At 38.8% G+C, this 13,729-nt stretch overlaps 1 protein-coding gene across 1 annotated transcript in view; it reads left to right on the forward strand.

Moving 5' to 3' along the window:
- Positions 1-2,688: 2,688 nt before the first annotated feature.
- LOC108139165 (stAR-related lipid transfer protein 13) overlaps positions 2,689-13,729 on the forward strand; it is a 97,107-nt gene continuing 86,066 nt past the window's right edge. The window contains exon 1 of the mRNA XM_041709069.1: positions 2,689-3,724. The gene's annotated coding sequence lies outside the window, so the exon portion shown is untranslated. The remainder of the gene's footprint in view (positions 3,725-13,729) is intronic.

Raw genomic sequence — 13,729 nt, forward strand, 5'->3', positions numbered from 1 at the left:
GCAACGAACTTGGCGGTAGCAAGCGGTGAGATTTTGTCCGAAATATCGGGCCCGCCCGGCTGGTCCTCGTCTGGCTGGCTTATTAATTTCACATGCCTCGGCCATAATGAAAAGCGATTTTATATGGCCCGGCCGCCTGCCGTCGTTTATAATCAAGTTAAATGCGCGCGCGTCCATAAAAACTTGACTTATCAGCCAAACGGCAAGGCCAACAAATGGCGCAAATGCATTTAGGGGGGGTGCGGCAAATCGGGGGCATTCCCCCAATCCCCAACCCTCTACCCCCAACCATAAAATCTGCATATCGCAACGTTTGGAGACAGTGCGACCATTAACAGAATGATGTCGCTGAGTGAGTGCAAAAGCGAAGCGAGCATTGCCTTTTTTATGGCACTTTTCACTCGTTTCGGTTTTGGTTTTGGTTTGGTTTTAACTCGGCTCGGCGTATTATGGAAAATCCCATACAACTTTATTGGCCAGCTTCCCGCTGTGTGCAAATATATAACTCTGTTTATCGAATTTCATTCGGCATTATTTATGACAAAGTGAAAAGTATACAGATGTACAAAGAGAAAATGTAATAGCAAAGTGGCTCATCCAATAGAAATTATATTAGTTTAAATATTCAGAATATTAGCAAAATCTAAGGATCATTTGACTGATATGCTGGTCCTAAAAATAAATATTTTGGTATTTAAGCATGTGCTTCATCACTCATTCATTTCCTAATAAGATATTATTTTTTTTAATATTCACTGTCTGAAAATTAAAAATTAAAAAGATGAAAAGGAACAAACTGCAAGCAAATATATTTTTCCCAGTGCACTCTCTAAGCCAAGTTTCTCCGGCTGCCATTGGCATTGAAAACTATTCAAAATATGCCCGAAAATATCTGCTGGCATCTTTTTGTTTCCCGATATTTTCGCTTTTGTTGTGCTTACCTTTCGCTGGAAATCAAGGAGACCAGACGCTATCGATCAAGCATGCAGCACATCACACACGGAACGGGGTTTGGGATTGGGAATGGGATAGGGACTGGGATTTCGGAGATTGGGGAGCTCCTCACACGCTTGCTTAGGTTTCAACACAATGGGCAGTCGTCTGGAGGGAGTTTCGATTTCAAAGCCGACGAGAGAACCCGGGCACGTAGATCGGGTCGGGAATGGTTATGGGTATATATCTCTGTGACGTTGATGCGCACCTTGGATAAGGATGAGTTTGCCGGCGAACACACCTCAAAACGTTATGAAATGCGAAGGGAACGAGGCAAGAAAACGAACGAGGAAAGCCAATAGAGTGGGAAAAAGAAGGAGATGGCACAAGAACAGGAAAGAGTTGACACGGCTAATCCTGACGAATAGTTGTAGCTGTTTTGCTTCATTCAACAATTTGCTTGGGACAAAAGTTCATTCTCCTTTCTGAGGATGATTTACAATTTTAAATGTTTTGCTCTTGGTCATATATGTTTAAAATTGGATTAGAGTTCATTCTCTTTTTAGGGATAATTTACAATTTTAAATGTCTCGTTCTTTACTAAAAATTCATTAGGGGTTTTTTTAAGCATAAAGCTGCAACATGTTAACTGGCAATTAAAAACATATGTGTTTTTAGCTTTTAATTGGTAGTAGTATGAAGTATGGTAGTTATTTCAAACCATGGTTTATTATATTATTAATTTCATGATTTACGAAGCCTAGTCATTAGACCAAATCTACCTGTCGTACTAAATTATAAGGCAAGAGCGATTCATATCTGAGGCTTATCTACATAATTATCAATTTCAGAAAAGGCAAAGCTTAGAATTTACTTGAAAGTATAGCCATGTGTTTTAAGTGAGTTGCTTTAAATTGCTTTAAAACACACTATGTAAACTTTGAACAGTTAAATTAAACTGCTAGTGTTAAATGACTCCAATTCGATTCTGCCTTTTATTAGGCAGGTTTATAAAATGAACCGTTTCTCTTCCTTTCGCTTTGGTCCACAAACTTTATGGATGGAAAAGTGTTAGGCCAATGCAGGCGCTAATCAAATTGAGACAACGAAAGTGTTAAGTCGCCTTCCAGGAATTGGGGGAGCTAGCGGCTATTAAATGCTTGTTGAGCCATAAATCTGCAGATAAGACAATGCCCACTGATAAGAACTAAGGGAGATTCGAGTCGATAAACGCTGAAAGAGGCTGCACAAAGATGAGGCCCTGGGTCATAAAATCCGAAACCCAAACACACAAAATAAGCCATAGGAAAAGACTCTGACATGCGGTTTAATCGCCGCTTGTTAGTGTAAATTTACAAACACATTTAGATGGGTGTGTTAAATTTACACACACATGCACCCTAGGTTGAGGTGGAGTTTTCCCAACCGTTTTTACTTTCAATGAAAAATTCTGGGGGATTTCCTGTCGAACGGCAACATGTTTGAGGTCGTTTGCGATCGCTGTTAGCGACCTGTTAGCGATCTGTTAGCGTTGTTTGAGTGAAACATGCTGCTCTCTTGGCTCTCGTTTTACCCGGTTGTTGTGGTTCTTGTATGTTAACTCGCACTGTTAACCGATTATCGTGGTTCTCGCGCATGTAAACTCCATACAAATTGCCATACAAAACTCTCTGTTAACCGCTTAATGTAATGGCTGCCCATGCTAACAACAGCCACTGGGTTTTCGAAATACAACAAAAGTGGTTTGCTCGCGCGAAGGCGGTTTAGTTCCAAATCTTGTCCGAAAGCGGTTGCTGTGCGGTTTTGCTTGCGGATTGTTTTCGATTTACGGCTCAGTTTTGCCGTTAAAAATACTACCATATATTCGTGTGTAAAAAATTACAAATAAATATGGATTTGAAAAATTTACATACTTAGTTTCTCTTCGAAACGAGTGACAAAACTGTGAGTGCGTGACGAGCTTATCTTTTGGAAATATTTTATGAATGAGCGCGGGTGTGAACGAATTATTCGAGTCAGAAAAATAACCAAAGCGAAAAACAGAGGCACACTCACACGATCGCGATTAAAAACCACACTCTCCATTTAACAATAAAGAAATCGTTTGTTTTTGGAGAACAAATAAGAAAAAATAAAACAAGCCAGCACGGAAATTGCAGTGGCAAACAAAACAAACGCATCGATTGTCAGGCTTAAATTTCGCACGGCTTCTACACAGCCTTTTCCCTAAAAAACAACACTTTTATGCCATTTTTTTTGAAAGCAAAGAAATAATAAAAATAAAAACTACATTCACGGAAAAATATAAAGCTAAATAGTGCATAAAAATCGGTTTTCTTTGCGGTTCGGTTCCGATTTTATATAGTGTGCGTGTGTTTCTGTTTCCCCCTATCTATCTCGCTCTCTCCTTCTCTTTCTACCTCCCCACCGCCCGTCTCATTCTCTCTTTGGGGAGAGAACTGCGGAACGCGTGTGCTTTTGTTTTCGATTACGTTTACTACATTTTTTGTACGCCCCATAGAAAAAAAAACATGACGAAATGTTGTTGTTGAAAACGAGAAATAAATACAAGTGATTACAAAAATATAAAAAAAATAAACGAAACAACGAAAAGAGAAATTATATATCTATACGAAAAGAAAAGTTGTGTGAAGAAATATACAAAGCGAAATTCTATTTGGTGTTTACGGAATTTTCGATGGTGTTGTGAAACCAAAAAACCAAAAACCGAAGAAGGAAAAAGTTACAGATACTCTCTTCTCGAGCAGCAGCTGCAAACGCATCTAAAAAGGTAAATAGAGCTTCGAGACCCCATGCCGCTTATCTTCGAGGGTGGGTAAACAAAGCAGCTTATCTGCAAGTCAATAAAGATCTGCAGATCTCACTCGGTGTTTATGAGTGGCTTCGGGCTTCCTAGAACAAAACGTCAGAGTTTAGATACATCTTGTGATTGTCTCTGGGTTCGCCACTTACTTTCACTCCCCAAGACTTACCTGCGTTGCTGGGTTTTCGGTTTCTAGTCTAGTCTCTCCTTTTTTGTGGTACAACTTTATCTTGTCAGCTGCGAGCTGAAAATGATAGTGATAACCTATATAATATATGTTTACAGTTAGTTAGTCGCTGGCATTATCTACGCGACGTTCCTCGAGCTATCTCGAATCGTTTCTCGGTCTCACTCCGGATCGGTATCGGTTCTGAAGCATTTCCGCTGCTGTTTGGACTGTCAGCGCTTTCTTCAATTCATAAATCATAATCGCTGTGTAGTTTGTTTACACTCTTGTTGGGTGGTGACTTTGCCCTGGTCAGTTGCCTTTCTTTCGCGGGAATAATTACCAAAAAATGCACAAACAAATCGATTTGCATATTTATTAAGAACTCAGCTAAATAACAGAGTTTCCGGTTCTATGGTGCGTCATCGGTGTCGATCGCTTTTAACCCCCGAGACACAGGCGACCCGTTTTGTCTGCCAAAGCAGCAACTCTTGATATGGTCCGCCCTTTATTATTTTACAGCATAGCCACCTTATATATAAACTCGTTTCGTTTTCGTCGTTTCTGCCTTTGTTGTTTATACTCCACATATGTACCGATAAGTATGTAAATAAGTTCGAAACGAAACACTTGTGCTGGGTGGTTGATAAAATAGCAAATTTCAGGTAAATAAAACTGAAACAATATTTCGGTCGGCCTGGAAATATTCTTCTGGCTGGGAAAGACCCACAAAAAAACTATATTATACATTAAATAAAAGTCTACAAGTTACATTAAATTAATCAAACTTAGGAATATATGCAAATTTAAAAAAAAATATTTACTTCAATAAAATTAAAAGAATCAGAGTCAATTTGGAATTACAAATTTTAATTACTTTTAATCTTCATTTATTTCTAATAAATAATTTAAATCCACCCAGACAATAGATTCCATCTGACTTAGTATTCAAAAACTAAATTACTGCAGCCTTCTATGAGCTTTGAAGGTAATCTCCTCCTAATATTTCCTCTGAATTTTAATTAACTAAAACAATGTTACACCCAATCCAGCAGCTTAGAAGTTAATCTGTTCCCCCGGTTGTTGTTCTCCGATCTAACTCATTGGCTTTCCCTCGGTTTCGCTGCTCACAAACATTTATCAGGCGGGGCAGGTTCATCAATTTCTTGTGTGATAAATGTCGTACAAGAATTTACACAAATATGCATGTCTGCTGCTCCAGCTGCCGGGTACAAGCTGAGTTGACAAAATGATTTGTTTGGGCGCCAAGCTCATGAGCATCTTTACGATCGCTGAGCGCCACCCTGAACTTACGACTAGAATCTCGGAGAACCGTCTACAGTCGGGAGCCCAAAAACAGCCACTAATTCCAAACAATGTAAGGCATTATTTATTTTTAACTGAGGTCATCAGCGTAGACATCACATCGTCTATTACAGAAACGCCCGCCTCTCTCGCTCACCCCCTAGAATCATTCATCTCAACGTGCTGTGAGCTCCCTCCGATTCTCCAGTTCTCCGGTTCTCTGTGCTCCGATCTCTATGCTGCATTCTCGCTCTCCGATATCTACACGGTAACAAAATATGATCTTTGATCTGATACTATAAAAGTGGAGTTTAATATCAGTTGGTCTTCAAGTTATTTGTCGTTTTGATAAATTTGTAAAACAATAATATGAAATCCATCCCATCACATTTTGTTCTTAGTTCTCTATAATCTGAAAAATTGGTTATATCTGTAATGTGAATTTATATTTATTATTAATATGTGTTTCTCTTAAGAGTGTTTGAGTAACTTATAAATAAAACATTCTCTTCATTCTTCGATGTCTAATCAGAAAACATAGCCTATACATGTATTGTAATAAAACATATCAAATAAATCTATTAAGATTATGTTTTGAAGAACAAAAATGTATTTTATTATTTTAAATAATAATAATAATAACAAATACCTCTGAATACATTCTATTTTAAAATCATTTTGAAAATACCTTTATTTTTTCTGTGTACCGTTTCGAGTTCTATAGTGTTGTTCTTATTTCAAAGTTAATGTGCTTGGTGCTGTTTTTGTTCAGCTGTTGAACTCGAACTCTCACCAAATTATGCCACACACATACACAAGCGGATAGCGGTAGCATAGCGGGGGAGAGAGGGGGCGAACAGTTTCAGTTGGGTTTACAAAGATCCAAGATCCAAGACCCAAGACCCAATGCCAGCGGGGCCAGCAAACATTATTTGAAATATTTATGCTTGACTTTTGCGCCTCAATGACTTTTGAATTGCCTTGCCTTTGGCTGCCAGTTTTTACACACACGTGTGTGCGTCTGCATCTGTATCTGTATCTGTATATATGTTTTATGTCGGTTCTTAAAGATACGCACAGATCTTTGTGTATATTTCTACATGCCGGCGCACATATGTTGCATCAATGGATTTTCTGGGATCTACGAATCCCAACCCCACCAGTGAAAACTAGGCAAACATTAAAGACACATTAACCTGCTTTTAATTTGTCAATATTAGCTGGTCTTTGGTCTCCGGTCTCCGGTCTCTGGTCTCTTCTCGCCCGAGAAGAAAGGCCTTTCTCGGGTTCTCAGGCCACACTTTTCATTTCTTTCGGCCATCGTTGGAAAGTGAGGCAACAAATAAGATGGGAAACATGAAAAAAAGCAAAACAACTAGGCAATAACTCTGCACGACAGACCCAGCATGTCTGGATGCCTGAATGTTGACCTTTTCACAGCTGGAACCATCTCTCACATCACATCACATCGTTTGCGAGCTGGGTTCTTTTCGGTCCTCCAGCATTTTGGCCCATTGCTCGGCCGCTTGTCAATTTCTGTCAGTTGCTTGTCAAAAAATTTGTTTGGCTGTAAAAAATGCAGTGAAAACGTTTAACACAGACCACCAAAAAACAAAACAAAAATCTAAAAAAAACCAAACACGATTTTCATGTAAGCCATCCAGAAAATGATTGACGAACCACACTGACAAGCCGACTGACTAACTTCTCCTTCCCAGTAAAATGTGCATGCTTATACATATGAACTATAGTACTGTAAATTCCCAGTCCCCGGCTGCATAATTAACCTTTTTGACCAGAGCTTCGAGGTATGTGTGTGCTATAGTACTACACCCATGTCCGTTCGGTTGCCCGGTCTGTTTGCCTTTGTTTACAGCGTAATTTGTTGATAAATAAATGTGAAAATGCAAACAAATCGGGGAACAACAACCACCGTGCTACGCAATCGACGTCCGCTGACTAATGGCCCCCGCTAATCTAGCGCTCTCCCATTTCCACTCCATAAGGTGGTATTGTATATGACTTAAGGGCCCATTCCGTTGGACACGTAGAAATATTGGACGAATTTTGTTTGGCTACTCCCTTTATGGCATACTTGAAATTTTGCCAATTTGTCTCAAACTGACACGTCTGCTGCGTAGGTTCCGGAGGCACTTTTTTTGTCACCTTAGAAATTGAGGTGGAAATATGTGAAGGGCGTCGCGCTGAGGCGCCATTTAAAATGAGCCAAATTAGCATTTTTAACGAACTCGGTTATTAATTTCTGCTTTTGGCGAAAATCACCAACTCATTCACGCTCGCTGGCACGGCAGGTGATCTTTCAGCGATGATCTAATCCGCAGCATTCAATTGCCGTAATTAGGCTCAATTAATTTGGCATAAAAGCGGAAATGGAAAAGTGCTGGTTCGGACGTATGCAAAAAAAAAAAAAAAAAAAAAAAACAGCCAAGAAAACCCAAAAAAAAAGCGTCGGAAAAAATTGTCTTAATGATAGACATTCACTTTTTATGGACGCGCGAGGTGTGTGTCTTAATGGAGTGAAATTTCTGGTAATTGAGCGTGACGAGCTTTTGACTCTTGGGTGCGCATTTGATGAATTTTGAGCGAGTCTATATATTTTTGCAGCCATTTATTTATGTTGGCTTTGTTTTTGGCACGGCTCAGTGCCTCGGCTTCTACCTCAGCCCCAGCCTTCTTCTTTGGATTTTGCCTTTGCTTTGCTGTGGCTGCCGTTGCTGCTGCATTTGTTATGCAAATCAAGTGCCGCCATATGTATGAAGCAGATATACGTGTATACATATGAACTAAGAAACTGAAACGCTGCTACAGCCGGTAGTATACAGAGAGAAAAATGGTCTAGGCTATAGTCTTTTTGAAATTTGTTTTCCTATTACACTAAGCTTGGGTCATAAAAGGTCTAAAAGATACTTTTAACAACTTTGATTCATTTAAAACATATCAAGATTTTGTTGTCTAATATTTCCTTGATATATTGTATAGATTGTAGAAATTGTACAATGTATTTATTTATCATTTTATTTTAATGAATATTACCTTCGAAATTAAAAACTTTATTTGGGTTGGAAAGAAATAATGCTGAATTTTCTTCACTAGTCAGATAAACTAAATGTAAGGAAATTATAAGATTTTTCTATTATAATACATTTTTATATAATTAAAAAAAAAACAGTTTCCCTTAACTCTTTTCAGTTCTTAAGTTCTGAAGATGAGTTTAGTTTTTAGAGGGTCCCTATTAGTAGTATATATTATATATATAGTATATATTTTTGTTCTGTGCACTGGTGCTATAGTTGGACCTGGAGATGGAGTTGGCCGGACCGGGCCAAGTCGGTTTGGGCCAACTCAGGCCGGCACACCACACAAAATTGAAATAAACTGAATCCGCGAACTGGTTGTGTAGGCAGCCCACGTACAAGGTCTTCAAATATGGCTCTTTATTTAGCCGTCGTTGCTGGTCTTTTCTAAGCATTTTTCTTCTATTTCTTGTGTGTTGGATTTTAGACGCTATAATAGCATTAATTTACCATACAATTTCATATTTATGGCCATTGTACGCTGAAGTGCAACTCGCTTTTAAACTTTGTTTTGATTTTGCTTTTGACTTTGCCTTTTTGTTTTGTATGTTTTATTTTTTTTCAATTTGTGCAGTCTGCAGTTCCTGAGTGAGTGAGTGTCATGCCTTCTGTGTGGGCGGTTTGTTTACTTTTGCGCCCAATTTTTGGTTTTTAATTAAGTTTGTTGTTTATTTCAGTTACATGCATGCCCCCCTCTCGATTGCTCGCCTCCCAATAATTGATTAATTTCCAGTTAATTTTTACTGCAAAACCTTTTTTATTTGCTGAAGCTTGGCGATTAGAATTTGTGTGAATCATGACTACGTGATAAACTGGCAATGGTCGGGCGTAAATAAGTTGTATATGTACATTGTAAGTCCTAGGCAGGCGATTAATGCATATAAACACTCTTGAGTGTATATAAACTGATAGACTCACGTCCCTCATTTTTTTTGCCTTAGAGATGAGATGGCGCCGCAATAAAAAATAATTTTTCATGACCTTAGTGCGGCAGTGGGATGATCTCACCACTGATAGTAAACTTGGGTTTAGTTGGCTGAACTTTCGATGGTGATTGGCGATTGGCATGTGCTGGGGTTATCATTTGTTACTTTTTTGCGAAATCCCTTAGAGGTGAACATTCTAGCCGCATTTATTATTGCTTCTTATTTTTATTGGCTTAGCCTTTTTTCTTGTGCTTCCTTAACTTTCATTTAACATTCTCTTAAAATGATCTCATACTGAAAAGTGAAATTTGCTTATTCTTGTATAAATGCCATCTCTTTTCATATTTAAATTACTAATTCTGTTTATTTTTTTCTTTACAGGTTGGTTGACTTTCCCATTTCAGAATCGTAAGTTTAAGGCAAAGTTTCTCCCTATTTATTAAGCACGAAGCTGAATTAAACATTTTCGTAGACGTGCATTTTCGCTGAGAGTGCTATCAAGTGGTGTAGCCAATAAATAGCGCCATATGCGATCGCCGGACTGACTCACAGACATATATACGTACATCAGCCGTCTGCCGAATGCAATAAGAAAGTCGGTCCAACTCAAAATTGTACATATTTTTGACAAGCTGACAGCGCTAAAGACGCTCGCTCTCCGGTGACGTAATTGCCGGGTAAAAGCTGTAAAAAAAAACAGAAAATACGAGGTATCGAGAGCAGAGCAGTTTCGAGCTGAGCGTGTGCAAATTTACTTTGTGAACTTTATCACCAAACTGTGCGAATTAGTCATACGATCGAACTCGAACGTTTTGCTTTTGCACGTTTTTTATTGCGGTTGCAGTATTTCCTTCCTCAGACAGCTGAGAAGTCCATTAGCCGGGTTGAGAACTTTTTAGCGCCCAGTCAATAAAGCGAGTTTTGTCTGTTTGCAATACCTAGTGTTTTGTGGGGCATAAAGTTTAACCATTATAAGATCCCTAAATGCTAGATAATTAATTAAAATATTTGACATTGCCTAATTTGGATTACGCAAACTTTCAAATTTGGTAGCAGCACTAGTTTTATAGAAATCATTTTTTCTGAGACAAATATCTATAAGGTAATTACAAGCTTATGATCGAGATACGTTTTCAATGTTCTCTTCTGCAGATGTAGCATTTACCCATTGTAAATATATTTGGTGCTTCATATGCTAAGACTTTGCTTTGAGTACCAGGTATTTAGCAGTCGAATAGCACTTTTACTAGTTCTGGCTGCATGAATGAATAAGTGAATGAGTTCATCGCTTTCGGCGTCAGCATTGGCCATTTCTGTGCCGTCTCTGCTGCGACGTTGTTTAACCAAATAATAAGGTAAAAACTGCCAGTGCGTGGGCTCTCGGAACTTAGTCATCGGCCAGTCGGGGGAACTGCAGCCCAAAGAGTTGACTGCACTTTGTCAGCACAGGCACTGGCACAGGCACAGCAAATGCACTGAACTCGACTGATAAGAGGCAGTGTTTAGTTTGCAGCACAACCAGCAGCGGAGGCAGTCTTCTCCACCGAGAAAGACAGCCACAGACAGACAGCCGTTGGAGATAAGGAAAAGAGTTGCGATCATCGGGGAAAACACATTTCCAATTTGATTTATGGCATGTAAATTTATGGAAATTTACTGCGGCCCGAGCATGATTCTCGGTAAGCCAAGTCAAGTCAAGCCAAGCAAAGCCTGATAATGTGTGGAAACCCAGCAGATAGTTTTCCACCGCTGTTGTCTGTGTGCGGCGCATTCCAATTATATTATATCATGTGCTCGCAGCATTATCGCATATGGTAGTGTATATGGTGCTGACTCGCGATTCTAGTCGATATGTAAAGACCAAAACAAGTTGTCGAACAAGTTTCGAAACGCCTTTTGCCACCGTTGCACGGAGAAAAAAACATTATCAGCTGGATATCCTCCCATAAAATTAACCAAATAATTATAGAATTTTAAATGTTTCTCAAAAAATTTGAAAATTACGAGAAATAGTAGGGAAGAGTAATAAATAGTTTGGGAAATAGAATAATAGTGCAAAAAACATTAATTGAAATTGGAAATATACGGAATACGCAATTTTAATTACCAAAATTATATATTTTTCCCTGTGCAAGCGTACATTACGTACATTTAGAGCTTTTATTCCGAACACCCAGAACTGGCCACTACAAAGTATGAAAGACAAGTCTTAATTACCCAACATTTATTTGTGTTTTCATTAAAAACTGTGTGTATATATATATACATATGTACACACAAATGTACCAGTTCGTTCGTTTGCCTGCGGCGCTAATGAACTCGCCGTCGTCTTGTTAATAATTATTGAAATTTTTGGTTGGCTCTTTTTATTTTGTTTATTTGCTGCCTCTGTGTAGTTGCTTTTAACGCGTTCAACTGGCTTTTGAATTGATTTCGGCAATTAAAGTCCCCCAAATGAAATTGAAAACGTTGAAAGGCATTCGGTTGCGCGCGAAAAAATCGTTTTAAAGTTATTATAAATATTATTGCGGGACACTCGAGTTCGGTGATTGATGGCCGTTCGATGGCCGATCGGAAATGTTGCTTTTAAATATTTTGTTTCACACGTGCGTAGCTTTTCTCTGTCTCTTTCTCTTATCACAGGCATTCATTAGCTGCTGATAATAAAAAAAAAAAACAGTTGTTGTTGGGCCTGCTGCTTGATAATCTCTTTTTAAAAAGCCACTCAGATAGCGCCGGGCTAGTTCCATTTGATTTTGTTTCTCATTTTCTTATTTTCCTTCGTATTTTTGTATATATTTTTTTCGTAATTTTTATCTCGTCTGATAAAGGCTGGCGTTATGTATTTGTGACTTAATTAGTTTGCCGGCTATATACGAGTAGGTGGGCAGCTAAAATCGGACCGGATCTCTGTTGGCCATCGAAAAAGTAACAAAACAACACCAACAAGAACGACCACCGATTTCCAGAGAAGAAAAAATTAATTAGAGACGCCGCCGTGCCGCTGATAAGCAAATACAAATAAATAAACACAGAAACGCAAACAAATAGAGAAACATATGGCGGAGTTCCAAATCCAAACACCGACTTGGCTGCTTTAAATTAGTGGCATTAACTATGTCGTGTAGAACTTTCTTCTTGATTAGTGGGTCAGCAGAAAGGAAAGAGGATCTAATTATACACAAATGCGACAAGACATTGCATTAGTCATTATACAGAGAGAAAAATTATGCGAAGTATTGTGTTTAAAAAACTACTTATAAAATGTATATGTATGTATAAAACCTAAATAAGGGCCATAGAAAGGTTCAATTTTGGAACGTAAAAAACATAATTTGATAAAATTTAATTCTTTGCTGTGTAGCCTTTGCTTGATTTTGAAAATTTGTTCGTAATTTATCCCATACCCTGACCACCGGTTGACTTGTGCGTCAGCCTTGAACAATTGCCAAAAATTGCCAACGAATTAGCTGCTGTTTTTCTTTCTTTTTTTTGACGCCACGAGAGATTTATAATTCCGTCTATCGGACAAAAACAAAAATTAGTGATAGATATAGATCGCCTGAGCAGTGCTGATCCCGGGCAATAAAATAACAAATCCGCAGCAATCAGCATTTCTCCATTTTGGTTGTCGAAATCGATTTAATTTTCACGTTTTTCATGCGCTCGCTGTTATTTTTCATCGGATCGTAAAAAGTTTATATTGCGATTGAGTTGCAAAGGCTACAAATGTCGCCATTTATAAATACCCCAATAAATTGGTTAAGGTCGAAACGGGCATAAATCTGTGGGCCAACATAAGCGGGCATAAATATCCAAGGAGACATGGACTTGATTTTAACGACTTTCCAAAGTTTTATGAATGAAATTTTGGGTTTCTGTGTGGATCGAGCGGGATTCAGTGTGATCGAAAGGTATGAAAGGAATGCATTTGCCCGCAAATGATGTCACAGCCTCCGCTGTTGTTGTTTACACTGGTGCCTGGCTGGGCAATAAATTATCTAGTTATGATTTACAGCCCCGCCAAGTAAATGCAAATATGAGAGCCTATTTGCATGCCGACAAGTCAATCACCACTTGACGCTGATATATTTAATCGCCAGTGGCCGGAGCTTAAAAAAAGTGCCCCGCCGCTCATTATAGAATTTATAATTAAATGCAATTATTTACAACTATGTGTATGAAGGCGGAGGCACTGACCACCGATCATCGACCATCGACCACTGGATGGCTCGGCATGCTGATGTTGATAATGAAGAGCGTCCGCCGGAGCACCAACCGCAGTTCTGTAATTATTTTTATTTTTACAAAATGCCCGCGACACGCTCTGTTTGAATTGAACAACGAAAACAAGTGATTAGATGCCAGCCAATTTCAGTACTCACTACGGCCTGTTGTCGTTCTGTGGCCTATGTTCCTATACATAGATACAGTGTATCTGTATCCGCAAGTCCGCTGTGCGGACAGTCGAACAAACGCG

Source organism: Drosophila elegans, unplaced genomic scaffold (assembly GCF_018152505.1).
Source record: "Drosophila elegans isolate 14027-0461.03 unplaced genomic scaffold, ASM1815250v1 contig_476, whole genome shotgun sequence".
NCBI classification, from domain to species: Eukaryota; Metazoa; Arthropoda; class Insecta; order Diptera; family Drosophilidae; genus Drosophila; species Drosophila elegans.